Source organism: Hippopotamus amphibius, chromosome 8 (genome assembly GCF_030028045.1).
Source record: "Hippopotamus amphibius kiboko isolate mHipAmp2 chromosome 8, mHipAmp2.hap2, whole genome shotgun sequence".
Lineage (NCBI taxonomy): Eukaryota > Metazoa > Chordata > Mammalia > Artiodactyla > Hippopotamidae > Hippopotamus > Hippopotamus amphibius.
The window spans coordinates 84,040,312-84,061,917 of NC_080193.1; positions in this window are offsets into that span (position 1 = coordinate 84,040,312).

The window sequence follows — 21,606 nt, forward strand, 5'->3', positions numbered from 1 at the left end:
ACTATCTCCCTTTCATATCTCATTATATTTCTCTTTTAACACATATTAAACATTCTACATTTACATGCATTTTGATGTCTGTCTCCAGACCTATAAGCACCAGAAGAGCTGAGCCTATTGTTTTGTTTCATCTTCCATCATTTTATGCCCATGTCAAGCCTAGCCCTAGCACATAGTAAGTGCTCAGTATTCACTTAATCATAACAACTAACATTTAATGAGCACTTACTGCATATGAAGCATTTTTATGGTTGCTTTATATCTAGTGACTCAATTTTGTGGTCCTAGAAATCCTATTTTCCAGATAAGATAACCCCATTTTTACAGATAAAGAAGCTGAGACAGAAGAGTTTAAGGAATTTGCCTGAGGTTACCTAGGTAGTAACTCAGAATTTGTCAGGCAGTTTATCTTTAGAGCCTGTTTAATTAACCACTACCCAAAGCTAGATAAAAGAATGAATCTTGCCACCAACTGGTCAATGATAATCACTTTGGTTCCTAGCTCTGATGGTCTACAAGAAATAAATAGCAGTTGCTTTGCACAAGCTATTTATTCTCTGGGTTCAGTGGAGACAGTGGAGGCTACAAGCATCCAATCGATAGAGAGGCTCAAGAGGGAGGGGTTATGGGGATATATATAAAAATACAGCTGATTGGCTTTGTTGTATAATGGAAACTGGCACAACAGTGTAAAGCTATTATACTCCAATAAAGATCGAAAAAAAATAAAGGCTTGGTAGAACTAAGCATTGATTGATTTGTGAATATAAAGCAAATTTCTCTTATGTATTTACATTTTCTTTAAAACATAATACCAGTGCATTATATATACTTGAACTGAATCAAAAAAATGTCATAAAACTGGAGTTCAAACTTTGTACTCCTCAACCCGAAGGCCCACATGCTACCAATCACTCCACACTGTATAAGGGTAGCTTTAAAAAATTCTAAATCAAGTAAGTTAAAAAACAGACACAAATTATTTTATACCATACTGTATGGGGACCATTTGAAGGTATTATGAGTATGTGATTTTTTTTGTGGCCTAAGGACACACATACACACATTAAGTAAAATGCATAATGACATGCTGAAAAGTCCTCAGTGAGGTTAACAAGGTAACTTTGATGGCTTCTATTTTACAAGGTTTATTCCATAGTAAAATCTTAGAGGAAAGACACGTTAGTAATAAACCAGTGTAATAAGAAGAGCTGAAAAATAGCAGCTGTGTTTAGAACTGACAGACAACTCCTCAAAAAGCATAAATTACTAAAAAGTAATAATAATTTTAATGTGGGTATATGGGAGATTTAAAAGAAAAAGTAAACTTGTAAGTGGGAGAGCAAGTACATATTTACTCCATGTGTTTTTGTGTCTTCTCAGGATCTGCATTTTTCTCAGGTATATAGAAAATGGGGCTTGCATTTAGCTTTTTAATGTAAAACTTGAAATGTACAAATCACATTGTCAAGCTAATGTCTGCTTTGAATGTATATTTTGAAAGCTAAAATTACCATCAACATTCTCTACCTGACTATATTTGTGGTTTAAATCAGAGGGAATATTTTGTCCATTTATCCCAGCTGCCAAAGGCTGCCATTCCTGCTGGGAAAAAAAAAAAAAAAATATATATATATATATATATATATATATATGTATATAGACACACATATATAAAATCAGAAATAATACAATTTGCTTTGCTCCTAATTTTGTAAATGACAACATTATCAAGTAAGAGACAGGATAGGAAGGAAGATTTGCTAATTGCTATCCAAAATCAGTTCGATTCCGTTGGAATGGAATAAGTCCTATAAATCTCTCACTGTCTAGAGAGGAATCTACATAAGAGTCTGCCCAAATCTTCACCTCATGAAGACAAAGCTTTTGTAAGTGACAATGAAACCTCTAACATAGGGCTGAAAACAGTTTTAGGTAAGGAACTTCCCATGTGGCGCAGTGGATAAGACTCCACACTCCCAATGCAGGGGGCCCAGTTTCGATCCCTGGTCAGGGAACTAGATTCCACATTCATGCTGCAACTAAGAGTTTGCATGCCACAGGAAAGCTGGGGTGGGGGGTGGGGGATGGGGTGGGATGAATTGGGAGATTGGGATTGCCATATATACACTACTAATAAGAAAAAAAATATCAAATTGTACACTTTAAATATATGCAGTTTATTGTATGTCAATTGTATCTCAATAAAAGTTCTTAAAGAAAAATAATTAAAAAAAAGTTTCTCATGCCACAACTAAGGAGCCCATGCACTGCAACTAAGGAGCTCACATGCCTCAACTAAGGCTCTGGCAAGTTGCAACTAAAGAGATGGCAACCTGCAACTAAGGAGCCTGCCTGCTGCAACTAAGACCCAGCACAACCAAATAAATAAATAAATAAATAAATAAATAAATAAATAAATAAATAAAAATTTTAGGTAACACTTTGCCACAGCAAATACCACTTCGAAAAATAATTCTGCTCATAAACTTTTTTCCTTTTTTCTTTTTTTCAAGTTTTATTCCATAAGTAAGGAAGATGAGAAGAGAGCTAACATTTTTTTGAGTTCTTTCTGTATTTCAGTTACTGCAACTCTTGGTTTATTCCCCTTTATAGATAAGAAAATTGAATCTTTGGTTATGTGATTTATTCAAAGTTATATGATTTATCAGCAGAAGTACTGAAAACTGAACTGAGGTTTAGATGACTTCAAATCATTTTGTATAAGCCAGTCTTACAGAGTTCACAACTTTCATTAGAAGAGGTAGGGAAGTAAATGTTAAATGGGTGAGAGTGAATAAGTCTCTGGTGTAGAAAACATGGGAACTTACCTAAGGACTGATGGTCAGAGATAGCTAGGCAGAGGTCAGAACTCTGGACAGCTCTGGACTGCTTTGGACGTTCTTCTCTGACTCTTTTCTCTCCAACACAATCTGTTTTGCTCTTTTTATAGCAATAGCTCTCAGTATTGCTTAAATTCTAATATTATTTGCATATGTACACAATTGGATTTGCATATGCAATGTAATTGCAACATGGGGAGGCAACATGGTATACTGGATATGGAGTTTGAGTTTGGGCTTGAATCTGTAACTTACAGTGAGATATTAGGCAAATCACATAACCTAATTTTGTCTCCTCTCTCCTCATAAAGAACATATATTAATTAACGAAATAATAGAGTCTAACTTTATGCCCAGCACATCGTAATAGGTACTTAGAACAATATTACTTTCTCTTCCCTCCCCCATGTCCCCTTTTCAAGGAAAAGTCTGTGTAGTAGTTAGGCTTCATTTGGTTACAAGTGACAGGAAAACAGAAAGACAACTGAAACCAGGTTAAGCAAATTAAGGAATTTCCATACTACTTTCCATAGTGGCTGTATCAATTTATATTCCCACCAACAGTGTGGAGGGTTCCCTTTTCTCCACACCCTCTCCAGCATTTATTGTTTGTAGATTTTTTGATGATGGCCATTCTGACCAGTGTGTAAAACTACTACCTCATTGTAGTTTTGATTTGCATTTCTCTAATAATTAGCGATGTTGAGCTTCTTTTCCTGTGCCTGAGTCATCTGCATGTCTTCTTTGGAGAAATGCCTATTTTTGATTAGGTTGTTTGTTTTCTTGATATTGAGCTGCATGAGCTATTTGTTTATTTTGGAGATTAATCCTTTGTCAATTGCTGCCATATGACCCAGCAATCCCACTACTGGGCATATACCCTGAGAAAATCATAATTCAAAAAGTCACATGTACCCCAATGTTCATTGCAGCGCTATTTATAATAGCCAGGACATGGGAACAACTAAATGTCCACTGACAAGATGAATGGGTAAAGAAGATGTGGTACATATATACAATGGAATATTCCTCAGCCATAAAAAGGAATGAAATTGGGTCATTTGTAGAAATGGAGATGGACCTAGAGTCTGCCATACAGAATGAAGCAAGTCAGAAAGAGAAAAAAATATCATATATTAATGTATATATGTGGAATCTAAAAAATGGTACAGATGAACCTATTTGTAGGGCAGGAATAGAGATGCAGATGTAGAGAATGGACATGTGGACATGGGGTGGGGGTGAAGGGAAGGTGGGATGAATTGGGAGATTAGGATTGACATATATACACTATCATGTGTGAACTAGATAGCTAGTGGGAACCTGCTGTATAGAACAGGGAGCTCAGCTCAGTGCTCTGTGATAACCTAGATGGGTGGGATGGCGGCGAGGGGGGATGGGAAGGAAGAGGTCCAAGGGGGAGGGGATATATGTATACATATAGCTGATTCACTTTATTCGTCATACAGCAGAAACTAAGACAACATTGTAAAGCAACTATATGCCAATATAAGGAACTTCATTGGTTCATGTAATTGAAAAATCAAAAGGGAATATTTTTCTTCAGGTATAGCTCAGTCTAGAGATACATGGCACTTGTGCTCTCCATCTCTCAAATTTGGTCATTCCACATGAGAAATCTTTCATGATTGCTCCATCAGAAAAGGCAAGATTGTAATGAGGACCTCCCAATTTTGCATTCCCAAGCCTTGGAGAAGTTGCTGATTAATAGTCATTCCCCATCATCCACCAGTGGTAAACTCTTTTTACCAAGAAGTCAGATTCTTATGGTTGTGCTCATTCCTGTCCAAGTGACATAGAATGAGTACCACAAAGAATAAATATGAGGGGGATTCAGTTACTAGAAAAAGAAGGAAGGGATGCTAAGCAGGTAGAAACAACCAATGGCCACTTCAAGGGGTTCCCTATCTATCCCTGGTTTGGAGGAATTTGGGTTAGTTTTGGGAAAAAAGAAAACCAATCATTCTTAGATATCTTGGATTTTTAATAACTTTACCTGTGATATAATCAATTAACATTTGAATAAGTAAATGATTTACTGTGAAATCCCCAGAACCCAAAAGCACACTGTAGTTCCAGTGAAGTGAGGCCCTAGTACAAGAAGGATGATGTGAACTTGGCAGGAACGGCTTGGCCAGTGCTCTTATCCCTGAAGTCCCAGCTCTCTTTTGATGTAAGGACCAGGTCCTGTGAAGAGTCAAGCCCTGATGAATTCTAACAAAGCGGGCTACATCAAGTTCTCAGCAACAGCCTTCTCTGATGAAGCTCTTTCCATAAGGGACTGAATACTGGAGTGTCATTTTGACCCTGTTTCATAGCAGGAGAAAGCTCAGGCTAAGAAAATCTGAGATGAACTGTGAAATATTAGACAAATCGCATAACCTAACTTTGTTTCCTCTCTCCTCATAAAATGCTAAGCTTAGTATCTGGCATATAGTTAAGAGCTTGGTAACGTGTATCTCCTTCTTCCACAAAGCTATGAAATTATCATAAGTTACTCTTGGTGAGAAGTTAGCCTCTATGACATCATAACTAGAGCAGGCTATAAACTGTGCCTTTGCTATCACCATCTGTGAGTGTAAGGTATCTTTCCGGTAGAGCTCCCATCACTAGTTCTTATTTTGGTTCTGCACTGCATCCACCCTTCCACCCAATAAGTCCTTATAGCAAGAATACATTTTTTATTTTTACATTTTTAGTCTTTTCTCTTGATAGTGCTTTGCAAACTTAAAAAAAAAGTATAAACCAGTCACTTTAGGACAAATACTGCAGGATTTCACCGAAAATGGTCAAACTCATAGAAGCAAAGAATAGAATGGGGACTACCAGGGGCTGAGAGGAGGGGGAAATGGGGAACTGTTCAACTGACATAAACTTCCAGTTATGCAAGATGAATAAATTTAGAGATCTGCTGTAGAGCATAGTGCCTATTAATACTACTATATTGTGCACTTAAAAAATTGGTAAGATGGTAGATATCTCACATGAAGTGCTTTTATGCCCTCTCCTCAAAACAAACATACTGACACACAAAACAAAAAGCAACAAAGGGTCTCAAAAAAACATTTAGAGGCGTTGGATATGTCTATTAAATTGATTGTGATGATGGCTTCATGAATGTATGTAGATGTCCAAACTCATTAAATGTAAATACGTGCTTGTACACTAAGTAGGTTGTTAAAAAATAAAATAAATGAAAATATCTTTTAAAAAAGAAGACTTACGTACATAAGATTATATCTAGATGCCTGACCTGGACAGTCATTTTTAAATTCTACCATCAATTTGGATATGTTTTCAGGATGCAATTCACTGTATATATATATTATATATTACCTAGTTCCATACTGAACTTGCCCTTTGGTGCATTTCCAAAATACCTACTTGGGAATTCCCTGGTGGTCCAGTGGTTCGGACTCTGTACTTTCACTGCCCAGGGCACAGTTCAATCTCTGGTTGGGGAGTTAAGATCCCACAAGCCTCGTGGCATGGCCGAAAAAATAAAAATAAAATAAAAAACCCCAAAACCCAAAATATCTACCTGTTTTCAAGTATTCTTCTTGTCCAATTTTCTTTCTACCTGTTAGCCCAGATTCCTGATTCACTCTTGATTCCATTGCTCTCCAAATCTCAAAAATAGAAAATTATGTCTAGTTTTTACCCCTGATCAACTGTCAAGAGTATGCCTCTATCCACTGGAAAAAATTAATATAACACACACACAGAGAACATTAGTAGGTCTAGGAAACTGGAGGCAATCCACATATTCTACAACACCCCTTTGGTCCGTTCAGGTTTGTGGTTGGTTGGGAGATATGCCACCCTGTCTCAGAGCCCCCCTTAGCTCTGAGGGAAGTGTACTCAGTAGACAGTCTCCAGCCACCAGCTCCTTTAGAGTCTGCCCTAACTTCAGAGAACCCCTTGGCCCAAAGATAGACTCTTCCCGGATTCACCTGCATCTGGCGCAGCGCAGGATACGCTGATGGTTCATACTTGCTCCAGAGCTCCCTGTCCGATTGCCAAGACTTTGTCAAGTCTATATCAATGTTCGGCTTCATTCTCTGCCCAGTTCTTCTTCCTCTTGCTTCCCTTCTCAGGTTTTGATGTTTAATTTTTCACCCCTTACTCATCTCAGTGTCTGTTTCTGTTGAATCTAACTGCCACAAACCTCCGTCCTCTTAACCACCTGACCAAAACATCACACCCAAATAATCCCTGTAATTTCCAGTAACAGATAAGTTTAATGAAGTTCCATTATTTTCTAAAAAGAGTAGTTGAGTAAATCCTGTAACATTTGCTATCTGGAAGTTTTATCTGTATTCAGTTGTATGGTTTCTGCTCAGTAAGTCAATTCTAACTTTTCAGTGTAGGGATAGCACAACTGACACTTGTATTTGCATATTGTATAATATGAAACAAACTAATATTCAAACCATGGCTGTATCTTTTCAGCGACGATTAGAAACACAGATTCCTCATCATTGTAATCAACATACGATATTTCAGTCAAATGTCCTAAGAGCCATAACTGCAAAGGAAAGCACAAATATCTCTTTTTTGTAAAAAAAAAAAAAAAAAAAGAAAAGAAAAAAGAAGTCTTTTTTTTACAGCACACACATTTCTGTAATAATCTCTTTCCAAATATCACCCTGGAGCAACATATTATTTCTGCTAGGAGTCTAAAGTATCTTTTCCAGTTTTTAGTAATGAGTGCAGAAGCAATTATGTTAAAGCTGAACAATTTGGCCTATCATTATGTAGTGGAAGTGGAACCCATCACAATAAACATAACTACAGTTAAGAAAAAAATTTCTAAGCAGGAAAAAAGTTTCAAAGCCATGGATCGTTCATTCCATTAAAAAAAAGAATTAATCATTAAAGCAAATATCCCTGAGATCACAGGCTTCAGCCACCTAAGAATTCCTTTTCAGCTTTTGAATGTGTTTCACCATATCATTTTAGCCTCTGCAATTCTCTATGCTGGTTCTGATGGTGCTCCTACACACTCATTTAATTATGATGAGCACTGTTAATAATAATAAAGAAATAACACTAGGGACTTCCCTGGTGGCGTAGTGGTTAAGAATCTGCCTCCCAGTGCAGGGGACATGGGTTCGAGTTCTGGTCTGGGAAGATCCCACATGCCGCAGAGCACCTCAGCCCATGTGACACAACTGCTGAGCCTGTGCTCTAGAGCCCGCGAGACACAACTACTGAAGCCTGTGTGCCTAGAGCCCATGCCCCACAACCACAGAAGCCACCGCAGTGAGAAGCCCATGCACCACGAAGAGTAGCCCCTGCTCTCCACAACTAGAGAAAGCTCGTGCACAGCAACAAAGACCCAACGCAGCCAATAAATAAATAAATACATAAATACATATATACATAAAATTTTTTTAAGTTAAAAAAAAAGAAATAACACTAGATGTTATATAGAGCCTTGCAATTTATATTTTCACAAATATTACCCCATTAAATTTTTTTGGACTTGAAAGTCATAAAGCTCTTTGCTTGGCTCAACACAACATGCAAGGAAGTGGTAAAAGTGTTCTTCACAATCATATAGTTTGTCTAGGTCTTGCAGCCCTGCCTCCTTCCCAGAACCACGACAGCACTTATTTTTTTTTTTCTTAATCATGTATTTTCTGGCATTGTAACCTAAAGGATACACTGAGTGTCTTCACCTAGATAAACCTAGAAAGGGGTAGGCGCTCTATTACCGGAGACAAGGATGATGCCTTACTTTTTTTTTTTCTGTTTATTATTGCTGAGTTCATTGTAGCAGCTTGAACCACATTTCATCTTCTTCTTGACTTAACTGCCTAATTTTTATTCAGGATGTTTTGCGAGGGACTTCCTATATGAAGTTTCTCCAATGCCATGCCCCCAAAGTGGCCCTGTTACATTACCAATCCAATTCTCCCACCCAGTGCTCACATTTAGTGTAGTGAATATTAACTGTCCACCCCATTGGCAAAGAGCAGACTATGGTGTCAAAAACATGTTGTATTTGCCATTCTCTTCCTAAGTGATGTATTAGGTTTGCCAAAAAGTTTGTTCTGTTTTAAGTAAAAATAAAAGACACATTTTTCATTTTCACCAAGAACTTTATTGAACAACATATTCAATAACTGAATGAACTTTTTGACCAACACAATATATTGTAAAGAAACCAAGTCCGTTATTTGTCATTTAGAGAAATACTTCAATAACTCAGTAGACACATATTAAAGAAAAAAAATCTGTAAAAGTTTCATCTCCTTTGTGGATTTATTACATTTGGTGAGTGATTTTTGGGGGGACTTAAATTTCAACTGACTCAAGACAGAAAATTATTTACGAAAATCAAGGTTGTTCTCAAAGACAGAAATAAAGAAATGCACCTAGATGCATATAATATACAGTTTAAATAGGAATGATGACTCTCCTCAGTGGCATACCTTGGTTAGCTGTTCTTAGCACCTGAGATGGAAGTCCCTTCAGGGGTCTAGACTCTCCCAAACAGTCATCACCATTGAAATGATTTGCTTCGCTCCTTTAGCCCAACTCTCTTCATTTATATTCTTCCTTAACTATGCCCTCTGGAACTCCCATTTTATCATAGCAAAACAAAAGCAATCGTACGACCTTAAACCCTTCATGACACAATCCTCTCACATTCTGCATTTAAATGAAACATGGCATGCCTCAGAAGACTCCACCCCCCAAGCTGCCTTCCTTCCTGGAAAGCAGCATTCTCACTGCCCATGGTAAGGAAAGGAGGCCACTTTTCTTCTTCCTCAAGGTGGCTTCCAGACAATTATTCCTCCATCTTCATATGGAATCCTCTATTCCTTTGATGGTCCTGCCACCAACCACCTTAATTAGAGTCATGGCACCTTACCAATAGTCTTCCTCCTCACCCCCATTCCTGCCATGTCCCTAGATGATTTGATCTGAACTTTCAAAACTCCAAACTTTTAGTTACTTGACCTCTTCATATCTAATGATGGTCTCCTCAATTTCATTTCAACTATTTACTTTCATGGTGGTAACCTGGATCCTGTCATCATTCAGAAGTTTCCTCACTCTGAAATTAGAAGAAAAAAAAAAAACTGGTTAATTTCCTCTCTGACAATAGTTACCTCTCCACTCATTTTTCTCATTCACCTATTCCAAAGATCTTGCTTCTTATCAGAACCTCTAATACATAAACATTCGTTATTCTTTCATATACTTTAGCCCATTTCTGTTTTCGGTTTCTTCCCTCTGTGGTTTAGAAGACAAGATTCCCATGTCACTTACAGTGTTGAATGCATTTATTTTACAGCTCCAGATTCATCTTCTATTCGTCTCCATTTTTTCTCTATTTCTCAAGCTGTGACAACTAAATAAAAGAAGACCAAGGAAACTGGTAAAACGACTGGTGATAAAGACTAAATTATTTGATGATGGAACTAAGTTCTTTTTAAACATGGGATTTAAAATAACTGACAAGTATATATGTATTATATGCCTTGACAATGTGTAAATTATAGCAATTAAAAAAATTAAAGGGAAAGACAGAATAAATTTGCTGATATCTCATTTGTAATAGTTGTGTGTAAAAAGATCTCACTTAAAGCCAACAAATCAAGTAATTCAACTATAAGAATATTTAATAGTGCTAAATCAAGTAGTAAGAAAAATACTATTATTGACTTAAACAGGATGGTAGTGCTCATACATGAACAGACAGCTAACCTATGGACCAGAACAGAAAATTCAGAAATAGACCAAAATACAGACCACAATTCAATGGTAAGAGTTTAGTTTCCACTCTGATGTTACACATTTATTTCACAGTATTTTAAAAAACAATTTTTCAATAACATGAATATAATGTCAGGTTAAAGATTTTTTTTTAGAACTTTTATTGAGATACAGTTAACATACAGTAAACTGCATATATGTAAAGCGTACAATTTGGTATCCCAATCTCCCAATTCATTCCCCCCCAACCCTCCCCACTTTCCCCACTTGGTGTGCACATGTTTGTTCTCTACATCTGTGTCTCTATTTCCACCTTGCAAACCAGTTGATTTGTACTATTTTTCTATAGTCCACATATATGTGTTAATATATGGTATTTGTTTTTCTCTTTCTGACTCACTTCACTCTGTATGACAGTCTTCAAGTCCATCCATGTCTCTAGAAATGTCCCAGTTTCCTTGCTTTTTACAGCTGAGTAATATTCCATTGTATATATGTACCACATCTTTTTTATCCATTAATCTGTTGATGGACATTTAGGTTGCTTCCATGTCCTGGCTATTGTAAATAGTACTGCAATGAACATTGGAGTGCATGTGTCTTTTTGAATTATGGTGTTCTCTGGGTATATGCCCAGCATTGGGGTTGCTGGGTCATATGGCAACTCTATTTTTAGCTTTGCAAGGAACCTCCATACTGTTTCCCATAGTGGTTGTATCAATTTACATTCCCACCAACAGTGCCAGAGCATTCCCTTTTCTCCACACCCTCTCCAGCATTTACTCTTTGTAGATTTTCTGATGATGCCCATTCTGACTGGTGTGAGGTGATACCTCATTGTAGTTTTGATTTGCATTTCTCTAATAATTCGTGATGTTAAGCAGCTTTTCATGTGCCTCTTGGTCATCCATATGTCTTCTTTGGAGAAATGCCTATTTAGGTCTTCTGCCCATTTTTTGATTGGGTTGTTTGTTTTTTGATATTGAGCTGGATGAATTGTTTATATATTTCAGAGATTAATCCTTTGTCTGTTGATTCATTTGCAAATATTTTCTCCCCTTCTGAGGGTTGTCTTTTCGTCTTGCTTATAGTTTCCTTTGCTGTGCAGAAGCTTTGAAGTTTCATGAGGTCCCACTTATTTATGTTTGTTTTTATTTCCATTACTCTAGGGGGTGGATCAAAAAAGATCTTGCTGTGATTTACATTGAAGAGTGTTCTTCCTATGTTTTCCTCTAGGAGTTTTATAGTGTCTGGCCTTCCATTTAGGTCTTTAATTCATTTGGAGTTTATTTTTGTGTATGGTGTTAGGAAGTGTTCTAATTTCACTCTTTTACGTGAAGCTGTCCAGTTTTCCCAGCACCACTTATTGAAGAGGCTGTCTTTTCTCCATTGTATATCCTTGCCTCCTTTCTCATAGATTAGTTGACCATAGTTTATCTCTGGGCTTTCTATTCTGTTCCATTGATCTATATTTCTGTTTTTGTGCCAGTACCATACTGTCTTGATCACTGTAGCCTTGTAGGATAGCCTGAAGTCAGGAAGCCTGATTCTCCCAATTCCATCTTCCTTCTCAAGATTGCTTTGGCTATTCGGGTCTTTTGCATTTCCATACAAATCGTAAAATTTCTTGTTCTAGTTCTGTGAAAAATGCCATTAGTAATTTGATGGGGATTGCATTGAGTCTGTAAATTGCTTTGGGTAGCATAGTCATTTTCACAATGTTGATTCTTCCAATCCAAGAACATGATATGGCCCTCCATCTGTTTGTATCATCTTTGATTTCTTTCATTAGTATCTTATAGTTTTCTGAGTACAGGTCTTTTGCCTCCTTGGTTAGGTTTATTCCTAGGTATTTTATTCTTTTTGTTGCAATGGTGAATGGGATTGTTTCCTTAATTTCTCTTTCTGATCTTTCATTGTTGGTGTATAGAAATGCAAGAGATTTCAGTGTGTTGATTTTGTATCCTGCAACTTTACCAAATTCATTGATTAGCTCGAGTAGTTTTCTGGTGGCATCTTTAGGATTTTCTATGTGTAATATCATGTCATCTGCGAACAGTGACAGTTTTAATCCTTCTTTTCCAATTTGGATTCCTTTTATTTCTTTTTCTTCTCTGATTGCTATGGCAAGGACTTCCAAAACTATGTTGAATAGGAGTGATGAGAGTGGATATCCTTGTCTTGTTCCTGATCTTGGAGGAAATGCTTCCAGTTTTTCACCATTGAGAAGGATGTTTGCTGTGGGTTTGTCATAAATGGCCTTTATTATGTTGAGGTAGGTTGCCTCTATGCCCACCTTCTGGAGAGTTTTTATCATAAATGGGTGTTGAATTTTGTCAAAAGCTTTTTCTGCTTCTATTGAGATGATCATGTGGTTCTTATCCTTCAATTTATTAATACGGTGTATCACATTGATTGATTTGCATATATTGAAGAATTCTTGCATTCCAGGGATAAACCCCACTTGATCATGATGTATGATCATTTTAATGTGTTGTTGGATTCTGTTGGCTAGTGTTTTGTTGAGGATTTTTGCATCTAAATTCATCAGTGATATTGGTCTGTAGTTTTCTTTTTTTGTAGTATCTTTGTCTGGTTTTGGTATCAGGGTGATTGTGGCCTCATAAAATGAGTTTGGGATTGTGCCTTCCTCTGCAATGTTTTGGAAGATCTTGAGAAGGATGGGTGCTAACTCTTCTCTAAATGTTTGATAAAATTCACCTGTGAATTCATCTGGTGCTGGGCTTTTGTTTGTTGGGAGATTTTTAATCACAGTTTCAATTTCATTACTTGTGATTGGTCTGTTCATATTTTCTATTTCTTCCTGATTCAGGTTTGGAAGGTTATACCTTTCTAAGAATCTGTCCATTTCATCCAGGTTGTCCATTTTATTGGCATATAGTTGCTTGTAGTAGTCTCTTATGGTGCTTTTTATTTCTGCGGTGTCTGTTGTAACTTCTCCTGTTTCATTTCTAATTTTATTGATTTGAGTCCTCTCCCTCTTTTTCTTGATGAGTCCTGCTAGAGGTTTATCAATTTTATGTATCTTCTCAAAGAACCAGCTTTTAGTTTTATTGATTTTTGCTATTGTTTTCTTTGTTTCTATTTCATTTGTTTCTGCTCTGATCTTTATGATTTCTCCGCGTCTACTAACTTTGGGTTTTGTTTGCTCTTCTTTCTCTAGCTTCTTTAGGTGTAATGTTACATTGTTTATTTGGGATTTTTTTTGTTTCTTGAGGTAGGATTGTATTGCTTTAAACTTCCCTCTTAGAGCTGCTTTTGCTGTGTCCCATAGGTTTTGGATCATTGTATTTTCATTGTCATTTGTCTCTAGGTATTTTTGGATTTCCTCTTTGATTTCTTCAGTGATCTCTTAGTTATTTAGTAGCATATTGTTTGGCCTCCATGTGTTTGTGTTTTTTAGAGTTTTTTTCCTGTAATTTAATTCTAATCTCATAGTGTTGTGGTTGGAAAAGATGTTTGATATGATTTCAATTTTTTTGAATTTACCAAAGCTTGATTTATAACCCAAAATGTGATCTATCCTGGAGAATGTTCCATGTGCACTTGAGAAGAATGTGTAATCTTCTGTTTTTGGGTGTAATGTCCTGTAGATATCTATTAAATTCAGCTGATTTATTGTGTCATTTAAAGCTTGTTTCCTTATTAATTTTCTGTGTGGATGATCTGTCCATTGGTGTAAGTGGGGTGTTAAAGTCCCCCACTGTTATTGTGTTACTGTCCATTTCCTCTTTTATACTTGTTAGCATTTGCCTTATGTATTGAGGTGCTCCTATATTGGGTGTATATATATTTATAATTGTTATCTCTTCTTCTTGGATTGATCCCTCGATCTTTATGTAGTGTCCTTTCTTGTCTCTTGTAACATTTTTTATTTGAAAGTCTATTTTATCTGATATAAGTATTGCTACTCCAGCTTTCTCTTGATTTTCATTTGCATGGAATATCTTTTTCCATCCCCTCACTTTCAGTCTGTATGTGTCCCTAGGTCTGAAGTGAGTCTCTTGTGGAAAGCATATATATGAGTCTTGTTTTTGTATCCATTCTGCCAGTCTGTATCTTTTGCTCGGTGCATTTAGTCCATTTACATTCAAGGTAATCATCGATATGTATGTTCCTATTACCATTTTCTTAATTGTTTTGTTTTTGTTTTTGTAGGTCCTTTTCTTCTGTTTCCCACTTAGAGAAGTTCCTTTAGCATTTGTTGTAGGGCTGGTTTGGTGGTGCTGAATTCTCTTAGCTGTTGCTTGTCTGTAAAGCTTTTGATTTCTCTGTCGAATCTGAATGAGATCCTTGCTGGGTAGAGTATCCTTGGTTGTAGGTTCTTGCCTGTCATCACTTGAAATATATCATGCCTCTCCCTTCTGGCTCGCAGAGTTTCTGCTGAGAAATCAGCTGTTAACCTGATGGGAGTTCCCTTGTATGTTATTTGTCATTTTTCCCTTGTTGCTTTTAATAACATTTTTCTGTCTTTAATTTTTGTCAATTTGACTACTATATGTCTTGGCGTGTTTCTCCTTGGGTTTATCCTGCCTGGGACTCTCTGCACTTCCTGGACTTGGGTAGCTATTTCCTTTCCCATGTTAGGGAATTTTTCAACTATAATCTCTTCCAATATCTTCTTGGGTCCTTTCTCTCTCTCTTCTCCTTCTGGGGCGCCTATAATGCAAATGTTGGTGCGTTTAACATTGTCCCAGAGGTCTCTTAGGCTGTCTTCTGTTCTTTTCATTCTTTTTTCTTTATTCTTTTCTGCATCAGTGATTATCACCATTCTGTCTTCCAGGTCACTTATTCGCCCTTCTGCCTCAGTTAACCTGCTATGGGTTCCTTCTAGTGTATTTTTCATTTCAGTTATTGTGTTGCATATCTCTGTTTGTTTGCTCTTTAATTCTTCTAGGTCTTTGGTAAACTTTTCAATCTTTGCATCCAGTCTTTTTTCAAAGTCCTGGATCATCTTCACCATCATTATTCTGAATTCTTTTTCTGGAAGGGTGTCTATCTCCTCTTCATTTAGTTGTTTTTCTGGGGTTTTATCTTGTCCCTTCATCTGGTACAAAGTCCTCTGCTTTTTCATTTTCTCTGTCTTTCTGTGGCTGTGGTTTTCAATTCCACAGAAGGAAATATTGCTGATACTGCTTGAGACTGCTGTCTGGCCTCTTGTGGAGGAAGCTATCTAGGAGGCTCATGGGTGTTTCCTGATGGGAGGGACTGATGGTGGGTAAGGCTGGGTGGGCGGAGCTCAGTAAGACTTTAATCCGATTTGGTGGGTGAAGATCAGTAAAACTTTAATCTGCTTGTTTGCCAATGGGTGGGGCTGTGTTCTCACCTTGTTTGATGTTTGACCTGAGGCTCCCTAGTAGTGGAGCTTACAGGCTCTTTAATGGGGCTAATGGCAGACTCTGGGAGGGCTCACGCCAATGAGCACTTCCCAGAACCCCTGCCCCCAGTGCCCCTGTCTCCTCAGTGAGCCACAGCCGCCCCCCACCTCTGCCAGCAACCCTCCAGCACCAGCAGGTATGTCTGATTCAGTCTCCTATGGGGTCACTACTCCTTCCCCCTGGGTCCTGGTGAGCACACTTTTCTGTGTGCCCTCCAAGAGTGGAGTCTCTGCTTCCCCCAGTCCTGAGGAGGTCTTGCAATCAAATCCCACTGGCTTTCAAAGTCTGATTCTCTGGGGATTCTTCCCTCCATTGCTGGACTCCCAGGTTGGGAAGCCTGACATGGGGCTCAGAACCCTCACTTTAGTGGGTGGGCTTCTGCAGTATAACTGTTCTCCATTTTGTGAGTCACCCACCCAGCATTTATGGGATTTGATTTTAATGCGAATGCACCCCTCCTACCATCTCATTGTGGCTTCTCCTTTGTCTCTGGAGGTGGGGTGTCTTTTTTAGTGCGTTCCAGTGTCTTTCTGTCAATGGTTGTTCAGCAGTTAGTTCTAATTCTGGTGCCCTTGCAAGAAGGAGTGAGGTTAAAGATTAAACAAAATAATCAAACTTTAACATTTTCAAAGTTAGAAAAATGCTGTGAAGGAAAGTAACAAAATGCTACTGCAGCAGGAATCGGCAGCAGCAGACAGGACACTGAGGCTATAAGCAGGAAGCAATGTTTATTGTACTAGCACAGGCTCAGCGGATTCATATCCAAAGGCTGAGCCCCGAACACAGTGGAGCATCACATTATATACTTCTGTTAAACTCCTATACATGGGAATTTTTTGTCTCCTAAGTAAGGTAACAAGCAAAAGAGCATATAACCTGATTGGGTACTTCTCCTTCTATGGCTTCAGGGCCATTGCTAAGTTACATAGTTAGGCAGGAGTTACATAGTAACAGAGTTATGCGGGAACCATGCAAGAGGGGCTTTGGAATTAATAGGCACATAAAGATAATGGCAGGATCCAACTGCATTCCTTTCTAGTTGAGTTATGGCCTCTGGGCCCTAGTGTTACTTTGTTCTGGGGGAGCTCCCACCACAGTACAACATAAAAACCTTACTCAGTTTGGGATCAGCAAAGTCTTCCCTAAGGAAGTGATTTTTTAAGCTGAAGTTCTATGGAGGAAAAGAGTATGGTGCACCCAGGAACTAAGATGTGGCTATAGCAAAAGCAGTGAAAACAAGAGTGGTCTGTGATGAAGCTGCTGAGGTACACATGGGTCAGACAAGGCAGGGCCTCACAGGACCTTGCCACATTAAGGACTTTATCTTAAGAACAATAGGAAACTATTGATGGGTGTGATGGAAACCAGGACCAAATTGAAAAGATCACTCTGACTACAAGTTGGGGACAGTTTGGAGGGTACAAGAACAGATGTGAGGCTACTGTAGTCATCCAGGTAAGAGATAATTATAGTTTGCATTAGGTTGATGGCCATGGAGATGGAGAGAAAAGGAAAGATCTGATAGCCACCTGAATTATTAAAGCTACTGCTAATTGGCAGTTATATTTTCATTTAAGTGGGGAAGGGGGGAAAAAGTCTTACCAGACAGACTACTACCATCTTGAGCCAAAGAAAACTGGCAATATGTTCTTTGGAAAATCATTGAATCATACCAAACATATAAAAAAATCTTATTCCAAAATTTTATTATTTTTAATCATGTGTCATATCTTGGTGTTTTATTAATGCTATGGATGATATTCCAGCAGAATTATTCAGGTTAATGGAGCTTCTGCTGTCTTCAACACATAGCTTTCAAGATGGGCCTGGACAAGAATAGCCTGAAGAATGAAAGAAGAGAGAAATGGAAGATGGACTGGAAGGTCTTATGTGCCAGGCTTCAGAAGGGCGTATATCATTTTCACACCAAGTCCACTGACCAGAACTGAGTCACAATACCCCATCTGGCTGAAAAAGTGGCTAGGAAGCCTCATTCATTATAGGAGAGCACAAATCTAGTAGAGCATTATCTATCTCCAAGAAAACATTATTTTTGCATCATTGGAAAATAAATGTATAATCATCATATTGAAGGGCTTTAGCGACCCATTTCTAATTCAATCTGATTTCAGGAAACTTTCAATTCAAAACTGACAGCTTGTATACCCACACAAGTAGATACATACTGTTGTTGGAGCTCCTGATAAAATCCTAATTACATTTCCAAGCATGTCATCTAACATTTTTTATCTTAGGTATAATTTTCCTCTGGCCAGTGTATGGAAAAAGCAAGTGTCCAACAATGAATATATTCAAAAGTCTCAGCTGGAAATCACAGTACATCCTCTGGCCCCAGTGATTCACATCTCTCCCACATGCAAAATACCATCATGTCTCTCTCAAAAATCACCAAAATCTCATCCTGTTATAGGAAGTGGCTCATGCTTGATATTCAGGATCTCATTATCTAAATCAGCCCAGGTGTAGATGAGACTCTTCAATGCAGTTCATCAAATACAGCTCCTCCTGGGAATTCCCTGGTGGTCTAGTTGTTAAGACTATATGCTTTGGGACTTCCCTGGTGGTGCAGTGGTTAAGAATCTTCCTGCCAATGCAGGGGACACGGGTCTGATCCCTGGTTTGGGAAGATCCCACATGGTGCAGTGCAACTAAGCCTGTGCACCACAGCTACTGAGCCTGTACTCCAGAACCTGAGAGCCACAACTATTGAGCCTATGTGCCACAACTACTGAAGCTCGAGCGCCTAGAGCCCATGCTCCACAATGAGAAGCCACCACAATGAGAAACCCATGCATCACAACAGCGAGTAGCCCCTGCTCACCACAACTAGAGAAAGCCTGCACACAGCAATGAAGACCTAACACAGCCAATAAATAAATAAATAAATAATAAATAAATAAATTTATTAAAAAAAAAAAAAAAGACTATTCACTTCCACTGCAGGGGGCACAGTTTAGCTCCCTGGTTGGGGAGATCCTGCATGCCACAGGATCCCGCCAAAAAATAAAATAAAATTCAGCTCCTCCAGTAAAGTTCTTCTACACTTGCAACCCTGAGAAGTTAGAGACAGGTTGTCTGCTCTCCACATCCTCAACATGCAATGCTGAAACATGCTAGACTACAGTGGACATTCCTACTCAAAAAAGAGGAGGAAGAAGAGGGGCACATTGCAGTCACTGGCCCATAGTAATTCTAAAATCTAGCCAGGAGCATGTTACTGTGTGTTTGATTAGTGCTCAGTTCCCCCTCAAAGTGATTCTTTGTATCTCTTAGCTTTGCCTTCTGGTCTCTTGCTCTGCTTTTCTGAGTTATCCTCCCTTTTTGAGAGGAAAGGTCTGTGTTTTCAACAGTAATTTTCTGAGCCTACTGCATGCCCATAAAAGGTTTGGGGCACTGAAGCCTCTTTTCATCTTGGACTCTCTTTGCCATTGTCAGTCCAAGCTGGTAGTGCCAAAAAAAAAAAAAAAAAAAAGGGGGGAAAGGCTGGAAAATATGATATTTTCAAAAAACATATTAAATTAGCACAGAGAAAAGAATCTTAGATCTCCAGCACCTCTTTCAAAGTTTAGTGTTATTTATAATTTGTATTTCATACAAAAGGGAAGGCAAAATAATTTACTTCTATAAATTATGAATTATTTGGATATGCAAAAATATGAAGACTATTAATGCTTATTTCCCAATCATTTCAACAAATAAAATATTTATACAAGTATAGATGAAGCCACCCCCTATTTATCTCTTCCCACTCTAATTTCTTGTTTCCTTCTCTCTCTTTAGGCACCATATATTTTAGTAGTTAAAAATATGGAATGATTACTTTCTAGATTTACCTTTTCCAAGCTGTGTAGTCTTGCACAAAATACCTAACCTCCTTGTGCTTCAGTTCCCTCAGATATAACATGGAAATTTACTGTATGTACTATATATATGGTATTACACTGGTACTCAGAAAGTACCATATAGGTAGAAGTTACTATTATTTTTCAGTGCTTAGGACAATTAAAAGCTTCCAATGGCTCTGTTAGTGAGATAAGAATTCCTTTCCCAAACAGCCAGTGAGGAGTTGGAATGGAGCAAGTCTACCATTCTTTTACCACCCACTTTTCCCAGTCCAACAGTTCATGGTCTGCCAACATATGCTAATTGTCTCACTGAATGGTTAGAATCATTTCAGAAGTAATTCTTGATATAGAAGAGGAAAATTAGAACTCTCACTAACTTGTACTTGCCCTGACAACTCAAAGTGAATATGCCCATTACTCAGGCCCTTTGGTCTCCTCTTATCCCTTTTAGGATGAGTCATCCTTCCCCCTAAGAGGGAAGTTACTCCCTAAGGCCATTGTCTTCCCTTCATCTCCGTGCAATTAATCTAGAGCAGTAGTTCACTTAGATGTCCACTCTGTGATGACTACATCATAGAGCAATCAGTGGGGAAAAACACTCCAGGTCTCAAGGCCAAGGATGACAAGGGAGCCCCTAGAATACTTTTTTTCCCTCAATGTCCACATAACTCTAGCCAGTAGGAATATTTGTTATATAAAGCAGTGGACTACTTAGGTTAGCATAGATATACATCTGATATAAAGAGTCAATTTCTGAACTACATCTAAATCCACACTGGGAAACAAAGATATTTCTTTAATTAGGATGGCTGCTCCTTTGATTAGAATTTTAAAATAATTCTGGTGCTACAGAGATAGCATCATACACAAAATTCATTTAATGTGTAATTCATGAGTGAACAATTACAGTGAAAATTTGAGTCAGAAGGGCTAAAATGTTATAGGGCATCATTAATTTGTAAATTTTATCAGAAGAGTACCTTTAAAACAGAGTAGAGTACTAATAGTGTTTGTAAATAATTGGGAAATGACCATGAAAGTCTATCTCCTACCCAGAGATTTGCTGTTTATTCCAGGTAGTCTAGTGTAGTGATTAAGCGTATGGGGTCTATAGCCACACAGCTTGGGTTTAATCTTGGTTATGCCATTTACTAGGTATAGCAAATGCTAACAACACTTTACTCAGATCCTCTTACATCCTTTTGAAAGGTTCTGTGTGTGTATCTTCAGCCTCTATGTGCTTTTCTTTTAAACACTTGTGCTTGTGACTCCCTTCAGAGAAAAGGGCCAAGGAAGCTACGAAAGCCTCCTTCTTAACATATCTGGTAGAAAACTTGCTTGATTTTATCCTTCTAGGCAGTGTGGCTATTACTGTGTGGACCAGATTATGAAAACCTGCCTCTATTGCCTTGAAGTTGAACAAACTCTGTGCAATTTATGCTCAAGAGATACCTTCATGATCAGACTAAGGCTGAGACTTTGCTGAAACTGCACCCTTCTTGGCTTCTTATTTTTCCTGCTCCCCACTCTCCTTACCCATGAATCCTGGAACAGTTTCTTAAGTCACTTGCACAAACAAATCTTCATCTTGGGGGTCTTCATCTGAAAAATCTCACCTAAAACAATTTCTACATGATCTTGGGCAAGCAATTTAACCACTATACTAAATCCAGTTTCCTCACTTGGAAAATAGCGGGGATGGTAGGGTAATTATGAGGGATAATATGAGATACAGTGAATAAACAA